The sequence below is a fragment of the Eurosta solidaginis genome, chromosome 1, assembly GCF_040869045.1.
Source record: "Eurosta solidaginis isolate ZX-2024a chromosome 1, ASM4086904v1, whole genome shotgun sequence".
Lineage (NCBI taxonomy): Eukaryota > Metazoa > Arthropoda > Insecta > Diptera > Tephritidae > Eurosta > Eurosta solidaginis.
Window position 1 is genome coordinate 374,937,522 of NC_090319.1, and position 21,391 is coordinate 374,958,912.

Below are 21,391 nucleotides of genomic sequence, written 5' to 3' on the forward strand. Positions count from 1 at the left end.
GTATACGTCTGTATGTTTACACAACGAAATGCACGAGTGCTAGGTACTTACGTTTTTTTCACAACTGGGTCTTCTTTGCCCATGAAAAGCTTCTCAGTAAAAACTCGTTAAAAAGTTTCGCATTTGTAAATAAAATTAGAAGTGTTCTCTTTCGAAAATATTTATATATGGCCACCTTTAATATGTATTAATATGAAACGAAACTTTTGAATCCCGATGGAAGAAGAAAGCAAACAAAATTTCTGGTACTGTCTAATAAACATATATATTATTTATATGCTTGAATAATATAAATAGTATATGTACCTACTTATGAACTTATATGTTTATTTATGCATGGGTTTGTATTATATGCGCTTTGTAGAAAGTTCCAGTTAAGGTCATAATTTTGAAATGATGGCCCAGAACAATACCGGTCCCGAGTTACACAATCACAAACTAAATGGAAAAGCAGAATTTTACATATACATACCTGTGGATGTCAATGTGCACTTATGTATTTACCTAATTAAAGAGAATGTTATGATTGTGCGTAAAAGTATGTACTTGAATCAAATATTTTATAAAACTGGTAGTGTTTTATAATGCTTAATACCAGATATTTTAGGGGCATACAGTTCATGAGAGTGACACATTGCAGCAATGAAAACATGAGGGTATATGCTTTAGCTGAATATGTTAAGTATGTAATGAACGCGTTTGGGTGATTGTAACTTTTAAATTTATATTTAGTTAACTATATTTTTTAACTTAAATTTATTTGCGCTGGAGCTATACAAAATGAACTAAACTAAGGTGGGAATGAAGTTCTATTTTATAACTAAGTGTAACAGTAAATATTAGCGGTGTTTTTACACTTTTCATGAAAATTAAATGCTATATTTAGTTTGTCACGAATTTTAAGTCCTTAAAGGAAAAGAGATCCCACCAATAAGTGTAGTGAAATTATCGAGACGAGCTGAGTTGATTTTGTTTGTCTGTCTATTTGAACGCAAATTAGTCCCTCAATTTTAGATATCTTGATTAAATTTGGTGAGCGGGTATATTTGTGTGTCCGATTATACATTCGTTTGAACCGGTCGGATCGGGCCACTATAACATAAAGGAGGATTTTAATCATATCTTACCCAATTTATCAGATTGAAGCCTCAAATTTTACCATACGAGTATGCTTTCGTATATAGCACATATTGTTGTCTGAAAAAATTATGAGATCGGTCGTATATATAGCATATGTCAGATTAAAAGACGACGCTTCTTGAAATCAGTATTAATAATCCAAAGGAGGAAAATAAACATTTTAACTCGTTCAAAAGATTTAACGAAAAACCGAAAAATTACCCGCGGGTTCCTCCGAAACGGGGGTGGAATCCATAGTATTTTTGTGCAGAACACCTCTCTGAATTGGCGGCCTTCGCCCGCGCTTATAAAAAATGACCCTGGGTGAGTCCAACACCGGTTTGGAGACCAAAACTATATCGGCGCAAAACAGTTTTGTTCACAATTTTTTTTTGTGGGTACAACATCATTACAAAAACCACATGAAAATCGCCAACTTAAACTGCAAATATCTCCACACATAGCTAAAAATCTTCATTTTCCGCCTTCAGATTATTGTTGTCGAGATTAATATGCGTCTTTTGACGCCTCTCTCGATATTTTTGGCCTCAACTAGACTTTTACCAATAAATGTAAGGCGCGATAACATCCGAAAAGATTTTATTAGGCCGAGCATCTCTTCGAATTTGCGTCGTGCTCGTTTTTTTAATTTTCCCTGAAAATTGGCGGGATGGGACCTACTTGTTTTATGCCGACTCCGAACGGCATCTGCAAGGCAGATGAATTTTCACTGAGAAGCTTTTCATGGCAGAAATACACTCGGAGTGCTTGCCAAACACTGCCGAGGGGCGGCCCCCTTAGAAAAATTTTCTTCTAATTGAAAAAACGTCTTTATAAAAATTTTGATGTTGCTTTGCCCGGGATGTGAACCCAGGATCTTCGGTGTGGTACGCGGAGCACGCTACCATCACACCACGGCCGCAGCCTCAGATTAGAGGCTTCCAATTCCAACGCTTACGTATAGGGCATTCATTGCTGTCTGCAAAAAATTTATGGATCGGTCTTATATATCCCATATAACCGATTGTTCAGATAAGAAACTTTTCGTAATTCTGCCCCATTTTAACAGCTAGAAGCTTCAAATTTCGTAAAATGCTTATGTATTTAGCATATATTCAGCCCTATTCTTGAATCCATCGTATACTCGATTTTCGTAAATTCTACGAAAGTACGTTTACTGAATCCATAGTAAGTTCGAAATTCGTAGAAAGCCTTCACTGAACACACTCGAACTGTCAAATCGTAGAGTTTCGTACAAATTTTCTACGACGCGTATCAGCTTGCGGGAAAAAGTAAAATCATTAAAAATTCAGAATAAAAAGGCATATTAAACAAATAAAATGTAAGTATATTATTAAAAGTGATATGTATACTAATTAAATTACAATCTATTGTTATAATAGGTCAAAAATTGCCAACAATGTTTCCCCTTATTTGACCTACTGCAGCAACAACCTGAAATGGCACAAGGCTTTACAAAGTGCCCAAAGGAGTAGGTTAACAAATTTTGGGAAAACATTGCAAAGGAGCTAAATAGTCTTGCGCCACCAACAAAAGTTGCATCTACCTGGAAAAAAAAAGTAATGCTTTTGTAATACGTATGCAAGTATTGTATGTGATTTCATTGTTTGCTTTTGTTTTAGGTATATTTGAACTGGAAGTCGTATGTAAAACGCAAACTCTTGGAAAATAAAAGGGACAGACAGCCACAGAAGGCGGAAGAAATCGGCAACATCGCTTCACACATTTGGAAGAAGGCTTAAAAGAATTAAATTACTAAAATATTTATTTTAATTTTTAAGGGTGTTATAATAATGACAATTATTACAAAAACTAAAAAACATAATTACACCCTGAAACCAATATTTTTCGTAAAACTCCCTTTTTACGCTACGTTTCTCTTCGTTGGTCATATCTAAGTGTATCAATTGTGGACATAGCCGTGTTTGGAAAATTAGTAATGCATCTTGCAAAACTTTAGAAGACGTGGACTGACAAAATCTTTTCCAACTCCGTGCTGATAGCTACCTTCAGCAAAAAAAAAAACGTAATACCGATTCTAAGCGTATTATAGGATTCATTGAAGATGACCCACCGAACGCTGTATTACCATCATTTATTACACCGAGCACGTAGGTAAACGCAGCCTTGTTTACGCGGAAAGTTTTTATACAACTAAATTTTTTAAAACCTTTATAAGTTCTTTAAAACACTCCTTTCACTTACATAGCCTCTTCTAATCTCAAGATTCCTCCAAATTTTTAAATCACGTCTTTCTTGCTCATTTTCTTCTAACAAAACTGCAAATGATATGGAATCCATTTTAAGCACTTAACTTTTTTTTCAATGATATAATGCAATTTTAAACTAAAATTTAATTTGATATTTTTTATTTACAATCGCTCAGTTGTCTTCGAATAACCAAAATTTCACATTTTATGTTGGCAGGACTTTTTTCGGTTTCACATGAGTTCAGTGATAGAAAATTCTTCGTATTCGTAGCGGAGGGTTGTATTCGTAGATTTTCTACGATGGATTCAAGAATATGGCTGATTGTTGTCTGGAAAAATCATTGAGATCGGTCGCATGTACAGCATATATCCCATACAACCGATAGTTAAAATCAGAAACTTTTCGCAGTTTCTGCCCTATTTTAGCAGCTGGAAACTTCAAATTTAACCAAATGCTTATATATCTATGTTATAAATACCTATTTCATAAGTGTGGATAAAGTTGTTCTCCTAGCAGTAAGTTTAAGTGCAGATGTATATACATGTAAAAAATGATCTTGCTACAAATAACTGATAAGCGGCTTTCGACTAAGAGAGGTAGGCCTGGTTTAAAATACCTAATTGCGGCCAAAGAACTTACGCAGCTGCCGCCTATAAATTAAGCACCATGTGGTTTGGCCCCAGGAGTAAGGTCCTGTTTATAGTATACTCCAAAGACGATTAAGAACATACGCACATGTTGAAAGTAGCATTATATCACCTTAGTTCGGAGAAATTTTACGTTTCTGAAGTACTTAGGTTGCTGGGTGATGCTACACCAGCTTCCGTTCCGCTAAAACCCTGGGAGGTGTCCACGTACGTTCCAAGTCACGTCGCCTATTAGAACGACTTACAGGTTTTTAGGCTCCATAAGCTGCCGTGGTGTGCTGGTAGCGTGCTCCGATGAGCCTGGGTTCACGCCCCGGGTAAAGCAACATCAAAATTTTAGAATCAAGTTTTTTCAGTTAGAAGAAAGTTTTTCTAAATGGTTTCGTCCCTCGGCAAGCACTCCGAGTGTATTTCTGCCATGAAAATCTTCTCAGTGAAAATTAATCTGGAAAACCTAAAAAGGAGCACGACGCAAATTGGAAGAGAACCGCGGCCTAAACTCTTTTCGGAGGTTATTATTTATTTATTTAGGCTGGTAAATAGAGCCATTCTGCAAGGAGTCGTTATCTCGTCACTATTTTGGGCGATGACCATCTGCCAACTACTAAAACTCATGGAAGTCATAAGGTGATTGTCTACACGGACGATGTTTGCGTTGTTATCGAGGGAAAATTCTCTCAAACTCTCTACAATCTAATGAAGACTGAATCATTAACAATATTTAACTGGGCAAGAAGTTCGGGACTCGTGGTCAACCCGAAAAAAACTGAAGTGGTCATCTTCACAAGAAGTTAGAAAATGCCGAATCTTATAGCACCCTGGATTTTCGCGATAAAGTGAAGTATCTATGAGTCATTCTGGATAGAAAACTACTCTGAAGCAACAATATAGCAGATCGGGTAATGAAACAAACAACTGCGTTGTTCTTCTGTGCAAGAGCAATTGGTAGGGAAGGTGGGGGTCGTATCTTTTCACCAGACCTTGTACTAGCGATCTCCTTCCATCATCATTGTAACGGAAATCTTAGCAATACGCGGTGTTGTAAAAAATTTAGGCACCTCTGAGTCAAGACGGGAAAAGGGTGATGATTTTCTCGGGCCGGTGCTAACTGGTCATTGTTTGATAGATATCTCACAACGCTAGGATGAGAATCGAATCTTAAAATTACTGCCGGAGCTGCAGATGTATTGAGTAGAAGGAAAGCGTGCAGCATCTTTTGCGATAGTGTGCGGCACTTATTACAATCTCAATCGTTTTTCAATGATCTTACGGAGGTTACCAAGCTCGAAAAACGGGCGATAGTGAAATTAATTGAATCCATAAAGGGTTTCTATTCGAGGTAGCTGGTACAGTAAGAGTTACTTACCGTTTAGGGCATCAAAATAGGTCAGTTGATGGACTAAGTGTCGGGCTGGGATAAAACTTATCGGCCCAATCCTTTTCACCTAACCTAACCTACAGGCACGGGTGTGGCGCCTATCCCGGCTGTGTTCACAAAATCCCATAAGGGACCTTTTTGGCGGACTTAGCAGAAAAAAATTATAAACACCGAAAAACAAAAAAAACAATAACAAAATGAAAGAAATGAAATTTGGGTATTTAGACGCAAGATGGTACGCTTGCCGCCCTTGCCGGCAAAGCTATCAAACGCAACGATGACCCACGCAGAAGAGGCAGCTTGGAGGAAATGGAAAACAATTATAAAAAAGAGATGGAGCATACATTAATCGGGTAAAGAAATATCATTCTAGATATAAAAACCGCACTTTCAAAGATGGAAAAATTGGTGAACGTAAGTAAATTAGCTTAGAGCTCGAAGTCAAAATCATTCAGAACTCGAGATATGCCCAGCAATAATAAAACCAAAAGAAGTTGATACACCGACGTCAACCCGACCCAAAAGATGGATGAGCAGCCCTGCTGAAGGCCACAGCACTAATATCGTAGATAGGCGTTGGACTGGTATGCTGCATAAACAGGCCCCCCGAAAAGGTATAAAGTGGCTGTTTTCGATGATTTGCCCAAATCACACGAGCTGGATAGGGAAACATTATATGTTGTGGTAAACAGCGCGCAAGAAGGCCGGCTGCTGACTTGTAAACTCCACTGAAACCTCGTCACTTCGGTTGCCATCTGAAAGCAAGGTACTCACAACAACGAAAGGAAGGGGAGCCGGCCACGTCTTTCACCAACACTAACACGCTGGCATTACCAGATGCTTTGGTCTTTTTTGGCAATATTCCTAGATACACTTCCTTATTAATGGGTATTGGAAGTCTGTGATTGAGTTAACAGGCTCATCATGTGGTTTTATTCGCAAAAACAATTCTTGAAGGCGTAAGGTTTTGTTCCGGATATTGTCGATTCTTAACCGCATATAACGCCGCGTGTACGATTATTTCAGCCTTCGGGCTTCGAATAGGCCTTCATACAAACATGTGCTAGGATGTATTATTTTCCTTATCGATAACTTTATTTAAATTATTGCATGTGCTAGTGTTAATCACCAATATATATACGTACATAGAAACATAGGCGTTACAAAAAGAAATACATACTAGCTTTATCGCCTGCTCATCACTCAAAGCGAACAACCCCAAATAACCGGCTATGACTCGTACGTTGTTGTAGCTTTGTTAATTTTTCTTATTGAAAGTAGCAGGTGTTTTAACGATTGTGAGCATAACTTTACATACCCAACAACTTGTTTTTCTACAACAACAATAGCTACCCCCATGCCAACAATAACAATGCAAATATGATATCAATTAAATGCGTATTAAAGAGAGTCATAACAAGATGCGAGTGACTCCATAATACAATTCATTTACATTGCAACTTATTTATGCAGGTATTCACGCTTCAATTCAGCGAGAGTCTGTCTCCACCTGCTGGAGATTCATACTCCATACTGCACGTAAACTTTTAGAGAGAGTGTCGTTAACAATAAGCAGCTCGTTGCGTGTTTGATGTTCTTTAATGAGTTTAGCGCTAATGTGGCTCCTCTTGCAATATCATTAGGTGTATTCACTGTTTTGTATAGAGTAGTTGCTGGGAAACATTCCTGAAATGTGTTCTGAAAAAACTTTGTATAAAAAAAAAAAGAAAGAATCGGAACGAAAGATATAGAAACGCTTATTTTATGTTAATATAACATTTATTTTATGCTGAAATTAGCAGGGTATCCGACCTCGCTCTGGTTGGGCAGATACTAATATAAATAAGAAAGCATTCCTTGCCGTTCCTCAAAGTCAAGCAATCAGTATATAAGATTTTATTGATCTTCTTCAAAATGTATCTCCCAATTTTTCACATTCTTACCCTTTATAATTTGCTTATCTCTCCCTCTTCTTTTTTTACACCCTCTAACTCTCTCCTTCTTTTTTCTTAGATTCCTCATTCCTCTAATTTATCATTCTTTCCTTTATTTTTCAAATTTTATTTTGTCACACACAAGTCATACTAAAAAATTCATAACTTAATCAAAATATTTTAGCTGCACAATTTTTGTCTATCATCTCACATAGACAGCTATTTTTATAATGGTATGCTTAAATTTAATAAAAACCTTTAAATCACTCAATGCAATCGCTTTAACTTTTTGTGAATTCAATGCTATGACCAAACAAAAGCTCTGCACTTAACTACGTACATGGCGTATAAGTAACTATTGCTGACATACAAAATTTATCGCACCATCCAGGCATGCTTAACGAACGAAACGATATCATTTCGTTACGATAATCAACGCTAATAAACGAAACGAAGTCACTTCGTTTCGTTTATTAACGTTAAGATCGTAAAATTAACGTTAATTTGACGTTCTTAACGTTAATAAACGAAACGAAATGACTTCGTTTCGTTTATTAACGTTGATTATCGTAACGAAATGATATCGTTTCGTTCGTTAAGCATGCCTGGCACCATCTAATGAAAAAAATTTTCTAGTCCATGTAAACTTTAGGACTTTCCTGAATACGAAAAGCCGAGTTGTGAACTTTAAAATAGAAAAAATGTAAGTCAATACTTCTGCTTGAAAAATATTTATGTTGGGAGTCTAAGTCTCGTCCATGGTCACAAAACGTGTAAAAAAAATTTGTTTTGGTTTGCTTGAAACTTTTCGAGATCAGCTCTTGAATTGGGACTGGTTTCTGCTCGTAAGTTGAAATTCTCGGCATCTAACGCGCGGTGCACTTCGTTTGCATTTATTCTTTGAACACACTACTATAACAGATCCCTGTTTTTTTGTTTCAGAGGAGGAAGCATCAAAAGCCTCAAAGTCGGTGTAATTGTTACTTATTTTTTCCCCAAAACACCTTCCGATGTAGTTAATTCCACCGGTTGAAAAGGCCCTGTCCCTAAGTCGTGGCCATGCCTTTACGGTTTCTTTTCTTCTTTCGTTCTTGCGCGGCAATTGCTTGGTCATCGTTACTACGGCACAGCCTTTCCTTTCACGCGAGTATAATTCTACTGCTTCTGATCACAATGAGTGACCTTGTCTACAATCTGTGCTGTATTTCTTCACGTGATGCCGTTTTCGAACGGTTTGAGAGGCCCTGCCTCCAACTCGTTCCCTGGTTTTCTATGTTTCCTATATTCCAGCCTCTTTCCTATTTTATCATTCTGACGGAGGAGTCCGTACTTGATTCAATCTCCTACACCTTTGCAGTTTGTTTTAAATCTGCAAATTTGGGCTGTTAAATGTTCGCTGCTACGTCGTGACCTTTCCAGACTACGAAGCCTGTGACCTCATCTCTAACTCACCCTTCGATTGGTCAATACAATTTCTTAACATTTTTTACGTTATCTTAACTAAATGACGTGGATGGGCGTTCTTCACAAGGTTCGTCAATGTTCTCCCTAGGTTAAACTCCTAAATCTGCAGTGCAACTTTGTTATATGGAAGAGAAGAGCACCTTTCCATTAAGTCTTCGCTGTGACTTAATTTGTTTCCATATTGATAGTCGGCAGTTCGCACTCAAATCAATAGCTATGAACTGTTCCGAAAGGAGAGCGCAAACTTTCCTTAAAATTCAAATTTATAATGAAAACTAGTTGATCATTAACCGACGGAAAAAAGATGTATCTCTTAATTTCAGCAGAGTTTTGTTTTTGACAGCTTTAACTAACTCAAGTATGGACGGTATGGACAGCTCAAGTTCACTTGGGCATGTTGTGCATGTCCTTAACCCAGTGCCGTTCAATTCTGCAAAACTCTTGGAAGTGTGGTATATTCTTATCTTGTTTATTAACTGTTTAAAAGTAGAAACACTGAAAAAAAATAGCTTAAACTGCAGCAGTGTCAACTTGTATATTGACAGCGAATCAGCAATTAATGCAATAATCTCGAAGAGTGTGATCAATCCCTGGATAGAATCGGGATAGGGAGACGCATACATCCATATTGGGTTACAGGGCACATGGGAATAGATGGGATTGAAAAAGCAGTTGAACTAAATAAAAAGGACGCATCACTCGAAGTTTGCTTCGTAGACGTCCCAATCAATCCGGACGATATTAAGAGAAGCGGAGAGTTGCTCATGATCGACCAAGCAGGAAGGGTGTGGAAGTAAGTGCGGGGATGCACAGTGTCAAAGATCATGTGCTGCTCTTGATGGGTTTTCTGACTGGACTCTGTCTTCTGGCGTCACAAGTGCAGGTTGGAAGATGAAACGATCGAGCACGTTTTGTGCTCATGATATGGGCTTGCCAGGCTAAAACTTCAACTATTAGGATATAGCAGCAGAAAGTGACATAGGTTTTAGAAAGCTTTTAGTATTTACAAAGAAAATAGAGCTATTTTGAAACATATATGTCCTGGCTTTTGATAGATTTTTTCAGTTTGGTCGCAAACAAACTTGTGGTAACACTATGGACTTTTTTACTCTATATGAGGTCCTCACGGGCGGGCTAGTTAAACAAGGTATCCCAAAATTTACTCACGTTGTCGCGTTCATATTCATATCGGTTTGTGTTTGCCACTACAAGCTACCGTTATGTCAACACAGTTAATATAGTATGTTAGCTTTGCTGAGCTGAGTATACAAATCTGTAGCTTCAAACGAAAAAAAATGTAGTTTTGTGCAATATGGAATAACACACATTACGCACAAGTTAGTGAATACGCCTAGTGAAAGAGTACACATTGGTAGCACGACTTACCATTGAGTTATTAAGTAACTTTAGTATGAAGCTCTTTTTGACAACATTTAGAGTCAAGCCAAGTTATATGCAACAAACTCAAAATTTCAAAGTCAGGAGCTGTCGGGGTGTACGGTTGGCAAACAAAAAGACGCGCACGAAAATCAACACTTTGTGGATAGAATTATTCAAAGCCATTAATAAGCGAAAAAGATCATAAAGTTAATAAAAGTTTACAAAACATCTCAATTCGGTGACATAAATTAATAAATGTCTATGTTCGTATTAAAAATAATGTCAATTTAGCCAAATCATACTTGACTTCAATTAAAACCGTGAAGACTAATTAAGTTTGTGCTGACAGAAATAAGACATAAGAAGAAGTCGTGTGATAATGACCTGAGCAAGTCATTTGCTGCCCACAAATCGGTATGTCACGCATCGTGTAACTTCCCACTTTTTGGGGTTCTTGACTTACAAACAAAACCAACTTAAACACGAACTGTGTCAGGAAACAAATTAAAAATTAAATAAAAACAAATTTATGAAAGAAAAGTAGAAAAGAATCTAGATTTGAAATGAACCCAACTTCATTATCTTAAACACAGCGTAATCATTGTGTTAAAACTTAATGAGTAAACTTAGCCCTATAGCAGCTGCAGCATGGAAGGAAGGTAGAACAACTTAATGCTTGTCTAGATACTTCCCTTAATTGATATGTAACGAGGGTATATGTCTGCCAACAATGAGCTCTCTGATGGATCAGGTGCTTATGGGATGTACATGCCTAGGCCTAAGCTGGGAGGGGTAATCCTTCAAGAAAAATACAGCAAAAAACATCTTGGAATTATACTGGATAGGAAGTTGTTGTGGAAACTTCACGTGGAAGAGAGAGCAAATAAAGCCTCCGTGGCTCCGTATTCATGCAAGAATATGCTAGAATTCACGTGGGGAATATAACCCAAGCTCTTACATTGGGTATTTACGACAATTGTCAAGCCAATCGTTTAAAATCGGGTCCTAGTTTGGAGGGCAGTCACACAAAAAAGTACGTTAAGAGAGTTTGCTGATTATAAATGGTTAGAATGACGGGAGGCCTGAAAGCTAACCCGATATTGCATGCCATTCTGAACATTCCACCTGCAGACCCAATGGCCTCAAATATATCGCTAGCAATTGTAACAAGGCTTAAGGCCTCGGACCAGCTTGAGTGCGGGCCGTATGGTCACAGCAGTATAGCGCCATAAAATGCAGGGCGAATGGACTACATGATGCAGTGTCTGAGCTTCGAAAGCAATCCTGAAACTACAATAGAGCCGGAAGGTTGGCACAAGGTTACGAAATGGCATAACATACTATACACGTATATACCTATGGTTCCAAATTTGCGGAATGGGTCGGGTCTATTGTTTACTGTAAGTAGGTCATACAGGCTGCCAGATAACTTTAATGTCGAATTTTTAGCCATGAAGAAATCTACAGAAATTCCGGAGTAAGCGTACTTAAGCTGCAGTAACGGCAATGTATGTATATATTGATAGTCAGGCGGTGATCAAGACAGTAAACTCGATTAGTACTTCATCAAGTAGTGTCTTGGAATGCAAAGAAGCGTTGGAGAGACTTCGCTGAGGATTTACCATCTTTACAGGCTAGGCTCCCGGTCATAATGGGATAGATGGTAACGAAGAGGCCGATTTGTTAGCAAAGGAGAGTGTAGCACTCGATGAATCTACGGTAGACATCCTAATCCGTTTGGGAAAAATCAAAAGAAGACAGGAGTTGCATATGATCCATCAAGCAGGAGAAGCGTGAACAGAAGCGCAGGGCTGTGAAATTTCTAAGGTCATGTGCAAACCTTACGACGTCAGACTCATAAAGTTGCTACTATATTTAAAAAAAGACTTAAGGGTAACGATGGGCATACTAACTAGACATTACCTTCTGGAGTCACATGCTTATAAGTTAGGCCTTGGCAGTAACATCAGACATATCAGGTGTTCGTGTCCTGTGCTCGCGAGTTCAAAACTCCAGCTGCTAGTGGCGGCAGAGTTGCCAGATCTCGAGGCAGCAATTTAGCTAGGTCCAAGAAAACCAGTAGTATTTGCCAAGAAGACAGGGTTATTCTATAACATAAATCCTGATACCTAATTGGGAGTTTTCCATTTGGTCGCCAAACAAACAACAAATGCACACTTTCAGTCTTTTTTGACAGAACAGGACCAAATAAAGCGGAAGATGGAACTAAGCACTTCCTTCGCATGCTATTATTCCCTACGTGCGGAAAAAAATGTCCGGAATCTTTCAAACGAGGCCTGGTTGGCTGCTACCCTCTTCAAGGCAAAAACTTCTGTCACCACAGGAACTACAGTAAACGGTGCAAGGCAGGAGATAAATAGAAGCGTACAGCATCTATCATGTGTCCAGGAGAAATTTAGTGCAAAACATACCCTTGATTCCCCCACAATGACATCAAAGTCGCGCCATCTCGTAAAAAAGGCGTTGCATACAAGGCTTCACGGCGAGGCAAAGAGAGATTCTTTAGAAGAAATTTACGTGCGCCAGAACTACGTGACTACGAAAAGCTTCGATGCTGATCGGAATGATGACCAAAATGTCTATCAGAAAATCCACCGGATGGTGGAATCAATGATAGTGGCGACGTACAGAGCATGCTAAGGTTATTGGGGAAAACTTATCTTCATTGCTAGATAGCGAGGAAGGTGACGATTCCTTTGACACGTTGCATGTGTACTGCTATGTATAAGTTACCTGCAAAGTTATTAAAATGACGTTGCACAACATCACCAGATACGTGAGGATTGGTAAGGTACTTTCAGAGTCATTCGAAATCAAAAGTGGCTTCAGACACTGTGAAAAGTATTGAAGTTTGTAGCCCCTTAAAGCATGCATCGCTTTTTACCAAACTATGCTAATACGACTTTAGAGCTCAAAAGGACATAAGAAGAAATAGGGATACGGTAAGACTTCTAAAAGCCAAGAAAATGAAGTACAATAGATTCCCCATATTTAGAAGGATATAAACTCGAGACTGTGAAGTTTTTCGTCTATCTGGGAAACAGCCTTAACAGCGAATACAATGTCAGCTTAGAAATCAAATCGAGAATAACTTTTGCCAACAAAAGCTACCTTGGACTGAGTAGGCAACTGAAAATTAAAGTCATGTCTCACGGTATGCAAGTCGCTTACCATACCTGTCATGGAAGATGTCAAGAGAAGATAAGATGACTCTTGACATGTTCGGGAGAAAAATTCTCCGGAAGATTTATGAACCTGTCCATGAAACCGCCACGAGCTCAACGCATATATGAATATAGTGCAGTGAACAAAAACCAAAAGGCTTCACTGGCTAGGTCATGTTAAGCGAGTGGACTAACACGCTACGGACAAGAAAGTAGTTCAGGCGACACCGCAGCTTGGAAACGGAGGAACGGGGGAACCTCCACTGAGATGGCAGAGGCAAGTGGATGAAGACTTGACCTCCCTGGTGCTTCCGATTGGAATCAGTTATCGCGAAACAGGGATAGCAGGTTACTTGTTAAGAAATGGTCCAAGTCGCTTAGGCTGTCAGGCGCCAATTAATGATTAAAAAGGATTAACATATTTCTTCCCGAGACACTTTCAGCATAACCTTCAAATTGAGGAAGGGTAAAATGCCAAATTTGTTATGCAACGCCGAAACCGGTTTGTCACGATGCCAAAATTGACAAGGGATGACGGAAAATTGTTGCAATAACAACGATATCTCATAATTTCATAATAAAGACTGTAATAATATTTCATCAAAATTCCTGAACTTAGTGACTACTTTTTTTCTGCTTTATACGCTTGACTGCATTGACATCGGAGACACTTCCGGTCGCTCCACGCATTCATTACAACATTTCACCCCAATTTAAACACTTTAAGCTACTCAGTCAGTCAATCATTCATAAATATCTTGCATGGATAGAGCTTAATGTTGGTATGTATGTATGTAGTATGTATGCTTGTACTTACCTGCTTCATACTTTGTTCATGCAGGTGTATTTATGTAAGCCTGCCGCCGATTTTGTTGTTGTAGCAGTAGCATTTCCGTAGCTACTTCCAAAGCAGCCTCAATGGCTAACAGTCAAGTTCAACGTCAGCGTTGGCGCTTCAGTGATGTTTTTATACTCAGTTGAGCAGAGCTCACAGAGTATATTAAGTTTGATTGGATAACGGTTGGTTGTACATATATAAAGGAATCGAGATAGATATAGACTTCCATATATCAAAATAATCAGGATCGAAAAAAAATTTGATTGAGCATGTCCGTCCGTCCGTCCGTGAACACGATAACTTGAGTAAATTTTGAGGTATCTTGATGAAATTTGGTATGTAGATTCCTGAGCACTCATCTCAGATCGCTATTTAAAATGAACGATATCGAGCTATAACCACGCCCACTTTTTCGATATCGAAAATTTCGAAAAACCGAAAAAGTGCGATAATTCATTACCAGAGACAGATAAAGCGACGAAACTTGGTAGGTGAGTTGAACTTATAACGCAGAATAGAAAATTAGTAAAATTTTGGACAATGGGCGTGGCACCGCCCACTTTTAAAAGAAGGTAACTTAAAACTTTTGCAAGCTGTAATTTGTCAGTCGTTGAAGATATCATGATCAAATTTGGCAGGGACGTTACTCCTATTACTATATGTACGCCTAATAAAAATTAGCAAAATCGGAGAAGGACCACACCCACTTTTAAAAAAAAATTTTTTTTTTAAGTAAAATTTTAACAAAAAATTTAATATCTTTACAGTATATAAGTAAATTATGTCAACATTCAACTCCAGTAATGATATGGTGCAACAAAATACAAAAATAAAAGAAAATTTCAAAATGGGCGTGGCTCCGCCCTTTTTCATTTAATTTGTCTAGGATACTTTTAACGCCATAAGTCGAACAAAAATTAACCAATCCTTTTGAAATTTGGTAGGGGCATAGATTTTATGATGCTAACTGTTTTCTGTGAAAACGGGCGAAATCGGTTGATGCCACGCCCAGTTTTTAAACACAGTCGTTCGTCTGTCCTTCCGCATGGTCGTTAACACGATAACTTGAGCAAAAATCGACATATCTTTAATGAACTTAGTTCACGTACTTACTTGAACTCACTTTATCTTGGTGTGAAAAATTAACGAAATCCGACAATGACCACGCCCACTTGTTCGATGTCGAAAATTACGAAAAATGAAAAAAATGCCATAATTCTATACCAAATACGAAAAAAGGGATGAAACATGGTGAGGTAATTGGATTGGTTTATTGACGCGAAATATAACTTTAGAAAAAACTTTATAAAATGGTTGTGACACCTACCATATTAAGTAGAAGAAAATGAAAAAGTTCTGCAGGGCGGATTAAAAAACCCTTAAAATCTTGGCAGGTATTATATATGTATATAAATAAATTAGCGGTATCCAACAGATGATGTTCTGGGTCACCCTGGTCCACATTTTGGTCGATATCTGGAAAACGCCTTCACATATACAACTACCGCCACTCCCTTTTAAAAGCCTTATTAATACCTTTAATTTGATTCCCATATTGTACAAACACATTCTAGAGTCACCCCTGGTCCACCTTTATGGCGGTATCTCGAAAAGGCGTACACCTATAGAACTAAGCCCCACGCCCTTTCAAAATACTCATTAACACCTTTCGTTTGATGCCCATATTGTACAAACAAATTCTAGGGTCACCCCTGGTCCACCTTTATGGCGATATCTCGAAACGGCGTCCACCTATGGAACTAAGGATTACTCCCTTTTAAAATACTCATTAACACCTTTCTTTTGATACCCATATTGTAAAAATAAATTCTAGGGTCACCCCTGGTCCACCTTTTTGGCGATATCTCGAAACGGCGTCCACCTATGGAACTAAGGATTACTCGCTTTTAAAATACTCATTAACACCTTTCATTTGATACACATATCGTACAAACGCATTCTAGAGTCACCCCTTGGCCACCTTTATGGCGATATCTCGAAAAGGCGTCCACCTATGAACTAAGTCCCACTCCTTTTTAAAATACGCATTAACACCTTTCATTTGATTCCCATATCGTACAAACAAATTCTAGAGTCAACCCTGATCCACCTTTATGGCGATATCCCTAAATGGCGTCCACATAGAACTATGGCCCACTCCTTCATAAAATACTCTTTAATGCCTTTCATTTGATACACATGTCATACAAACACATTCCAGGGTTTCCCTCGGTTCATTTTCCTACATGGTTATTTTCCCTTATGTTGTCACCATAGCTCTCAACTGAGTATGTAATGTTCGGTTACACCCGAACTTAACCTTCCTTACTTGTTTGTTTTAGTTTTTTTTTACAAATTATATATTTACTACAAGACTATATCAAACGTAGTGAACTTTTTATACTCAGCGTGATTTGCACACAGAGTATATTAACCTTGATTGGATAACGCTTTGTTGTACAGGTATAAAGGAATCGAGATAGATATAGACTTCCATATATCAAAATCATCAGTATCGAAAAAAAACTTGATTGAGCCATGTCCGTCCGTCCGTCTGCCCGTTAACACGATAACTTGAGTAATTATTGAGATATCTTCTCGAAATTTGGTACACGAGCTTATCTGGACCCAGAATAGATTAGTGTTGAAAATAAGCTAAATCTGATGATAACCACGCTCACTTTTTATATACATAACATTTTGGAAAACCCAAAAAATCTGATTATTTAGTAAATAATACACCTAGAATGTTGAAATTTGACGTGTGGGCTGATATTGAGACGCTTGATAAAAAATTTTAAAATGGGCGTGGCACCGCCTACTTGTGATAATAAATTATTTTCCAAATATTATTAAGCATAAATAAAAAATCGTTAAACCTATCGTAACAAAATTCGGCAGAGGGGTTGCCTTTACTATAAGGAATGCTTTGAAGAAAAATTAACGAAATCGGTTAAGGACCACGCCCACTCTTATATAAAGGTTTTTAAAAGGGTCGTGGACGAATAAAATAAGCTATATCTTTGCAAAAAAGAGCTTTATATAATTTCCCAAGTGGATTGATAACAATAAATAGGGAAAGCTTCAAATTTAAAAAAATGCGCGTGGCACCGCCCCTTTTATGACTAACTAATTTTCTCTGTTTCGGGAGCCATAACTCGAAGAAAAATTAACATATCGTAAGGAAATTGTGTACACATATTTTCCTTATAGCAGAAAATATTTCTAGTAAAAATGGATAAGATAGGTTAAAGACCACGGCAACTTAGATATAAAACAAGTTTAAAACGGTCGTAGATTAGAATAATAAGCTATAACTTAGGCAAAAAATAGTTTTGAATCAATGATATTTCACTTATCAAGTTTTATTGTAAGAGGAAATGGGGAGGTATTTTTTTTTTTTCTTTTTTGAACCGGCTGTGCCACGTGTTATGTAGAAAAGTAATTTATCTGAAATGAAATGTACAATTGAAGCTCACGCTGAGTATATAATGTTCGGTTACACCGGGACTTGGACACCTTTACTTTTTTTTTTAGTTTAAAGAATCACCACCTACGCCGCTGACACAAGGCAAACAGTCCAAAATAAGAGTAGACAAAGAGCGTTGCGCTGCTATGATTTTTGACTCATCCACCACCTGAACCCATTTTCCGGCACATATCCAATAATGTGCCAAGCTTGGGGGGATAGGTTTTCAGTGCAAAACAAATATTTATGAATGTAGATGTCTGTGGTTTTTTTTGTGCTGTTCGTATATTAGGTTAGTTCAAAAAATGTTCTTCCAAACCAACTCAAATTTAAATATTCATCAAAAAGAGTTTGATATTTGGGCTCTTAAATTTTAAATGCGTTAGTTAACGTTTTGTTTTGGGAGATCCCGAGACTTTTCGGCATAACGTGATTTGTAACTGCAACTTCTCTATCGCAGCGATTTGTATTCGTGACTTTGACCGAACAGTGATAGAAGAGCAATTTGATCTAAATCACAGCCCTCATCTTATGATTTCTACCGTACTAGCTTCGCTAAGCAGTCAAAGAATCGTCTGTTCGCTTATTTTATGTAAAAGGCTGTTTTGGCATATCAAAGCATCTCCACTGCCTTCTTGAACACGACCCATCAACACAACTCCCTATGCCTGTCGTAAGAGGCGACTAAAATACCGGATTCAAGGGATTATGTAGCGCAACCTTTTCAGGTTGCCAGCGCAATATATAGCTTCTCTAAACCCAATTGTCAACCTCACCTTCGAGCGGCGAATACCGTTCACTAACAGACGCTCTGGCGACCTCATGCTCCTCATGGAACTTAGGATGGGGAGGGAGGGATGGCCTGAAGGTTTAATGTGGCCATATAAATCGTTCCCGGGGTGGTCAGGCTAGCACCTTAATGGAGCTGTGTTACCGGAGCGTGTCGGATCTGTATCCAGCAAAGGACCATCACATCGATAACACTCCCCAAAGCCTTCGGAGAGTAACCTTATCGCTACAACTGCAACGACAACAACTCCCTATCTCATATGCTTATTATAGTAGCGGTAAGGAGATTACCGAAGGTTTTGGGAAATAGCAACATTGGGAACACTTTGATATGACCGCGTTGAACCTTGCCAGTCATCCAACACCCTTCTTCCGCGAGGAGCTTGGGGTAGTCATTCGCTGCAGGTAGGTGAGGTTGATAATTCTATTTGCTAATGCCGAAAACGCTTCATCGTGAAATTTGTTCCAAAATCGCCTTGGCCTTTACAAATTAGCTGAGACACCCGTATTGGGAAATTTTCCATTCAGGTGTGAATTTTTTTTTTTTTTTTTTGGCCTGAAGTCATTCCCTGGGATTCTCCTGTGCTGACTATGTGCTCTTATCACACAATGCTCAGTTACCATCCCAGTCGGTATACGATTATATTTAATTAGAAACACGCTTCAGTTTTGATTGACTTGCATGGAGTTTGTCTCGCACCCTACATGTGGATTCCAATGCTCATTTGACATTAGCTTTATCCTGGAAGAAGCTGTAACCTAAAACCCAATTCAATGCAAGAATGCATATCGAAGTCGATTCACTTAGCGACTGTCTGCATTCGATATATGCATGTTATTCTGCTGATTGCCGTAAGTGCTGATTGCAAAGTGAATCAGGTAAGATTCAGATTGTAGGAGTCGATCCACTTAATTTATATTAGTTATGAAAGACCAGCAAGCCTTATATTAAAGGAGAGCGATGGATCTTTCACAATAAAGAAAGCGATGGATCTTTCGAGTAGTTAAAACAACCCACCTTTCCAATTAGCTTGGAAGTATCAGTGAAGAAGACAGTCGGCTGTGGGTTAGAGTATACACGCTCCCATTTGTAACCTGAATAATTCTTATAGAAAGCTTATTGACGGAGAGGGTCGCAATAGGGAAGCCCACATGACTCAAATTTACAGGTAGGGTCTCAAATCAGATAGCGGGTAACTTCATATAGATATCTTAGCACGCAGGGTCTAATTGAATAGCTTATAGATTGTGGTAGGGAGTTCGGAGTTTGCTGGCCGGCCTTGGGCAGCTCATATACAGATGGGCCTCTGATGAGCTAAGCAAACACTGTACTGACATAACCTCTAGCAGTATAGCGAAGCCCTTCGGGAAGAAACTGTCTTTAATTTTAAGATAATAGAAAATGCATCTGAGAGGGATGCCGAGGTGGGAGTATATTGTAGTTACTTCGTGCTTGACAGTGGAGCTTTTGCTGGAACAAGTCAAAAGTGTATCGGTCCCGGCTCACTTGAACTTCCGGAGTATTTACCCAGGATCAAGAGCGTTCGATTACCTAAGCAACTGTAGCTTAATCACAGTTAACTTATGTGTTATCAGAAAGTACTGCTGTTCAAGTGAACTTATCCTACGGGGTAACTGTCTCTTAACCAAGGGTCGCCAATAAATAAAGGTGATTGCGCGTTCGCATACGAAATTATAGCAATATTGTGCTTTATAATACAGAGCCTTGCTCCAAACCTTACCTTGCCTAACCGTCTTACTTTAATCTTTACCTCACGATCAGGCTTATTATCATCACTAGTTACGCCGGTTAGCAACATAGCAGGCGTCCTTCCTTTCTAACGTTATGTTTGTTGCTAATGAATAGATTTTTAATGATAACGTTTTAAAATTAAAATGGACTTCGAATATTTTGCGACAGCTACATAGTTTATGAGCGGAACACAATATTCTCAAAAAAAAATTTTTTAAGTAGCATTTAATTTCGACAAAGACTGAAACCCAAAATGTAGAAACTTATTGAACCTTATCAGTGCGGCTTTGTAAATCTATTGTCGACCAGAGCGCCAAATTTTGAAGAAGACTCAGAAATTATTCCAATCGGCACCCGAATTGGAAGCAGAGGACTTTTGAATCAACTTTTTAAGCAACTGCACGAATCGTTTAGGCGGTGAGGCGCCAATTACTAATGCTGATTTCTTCTAAAAATTACCAAATGTTGGGTTTTTTCCAGAAGTAAATTTTTGAGCGAAATGCAATATGCTTTTGAAGAATTTTTATATGGTAAGTTATAGTTTCCAAATGTAGAAAATCTTGAGATACAATTTGGCGGGAATTGCCAGAGCAAAATTTACAAAACTACAAGAGCCGTTATTTGACTTGAGTAGTCGATGCCTCGATACTGTGCCTACGTACCCGATACCTATGAAGGTACTTGTACCTTAGACTACGAAAAAAACTCGGAACTTGAAAAAAGGTAATCGTGTATATACTCGTATTTACTCAACACTACCCCTGGTTCTCTATTTCCAACAAAACACCAGTGTATACATCTCTCGACCACTTGCATGCACAAAAATTGTGTATAAGCAGTGTAGTGACTATACTAACGGTATTATTCTTTGTAACCTTATACAGCATACCAATACCACATGCTACGCCTACACTTATACATTATCTTGTACCAGTGGCGTTAATAGCCTTTTGTGATGGGGGGGGGGGGGGGGGATTTACTTTGACAATGTTTTTTTACTTTCAAGTTATTTTTATTTAAACCAATCTATGTACTATGTAACTAAACATCTGTACGTATTCAAGTAAATGTATGTGTTAAAAACTCTATTTTTAATATTAAAAGTGCTCTTATCCTTGAAATATTGGTCATTTAAATATATGTTTATATGAAGGAAATTAATTTTATATACATACGTATACAACCAATTTCAGCTCGTTTCAT

The 21,391-nt window shown here is 38.2% G+C and overlaps 1 protein-coding gene and 1 long non-coding RNA gene across 2 annotated transcripts in view; both read left to right on the forward strand.

The window, feature by feature from the left end:
- Nucleotides 1-2,366: 2,366 nt before the first annotated feature.
- On the forward strand, nucleotides 2,367-2,963 carry LOC137245164 (uncharacterized). Its single transcript, XR_010951261.1, has 3 exons — nucleotides 2,367-2,461; nucleotides 2,523-2,699; nucleotides 2,763-2,963. It is a non-coding gene; the product is annotated as an uncharacterized lncRNA (long non-coding RNA).
- Nucleotides 2,964-10,271: 7,308 nt separating this feature from the next.
- Nucleotides 10,272-21,391, forward strand: part of Cad88C (cadherin-88C) — a 68,436-nt gene continuing 57,316 nt past the window's right edge. Inside the window, exon 1 of the mRNA XM_067763091.1 lies at nucleotides 10,272-10,568. The gene's annotated coding sequence lies outside the window, so the exon portion shown is untranslated. The remainder of the gene's footprint in view (nucleotides 10,569-21,391) is intronic.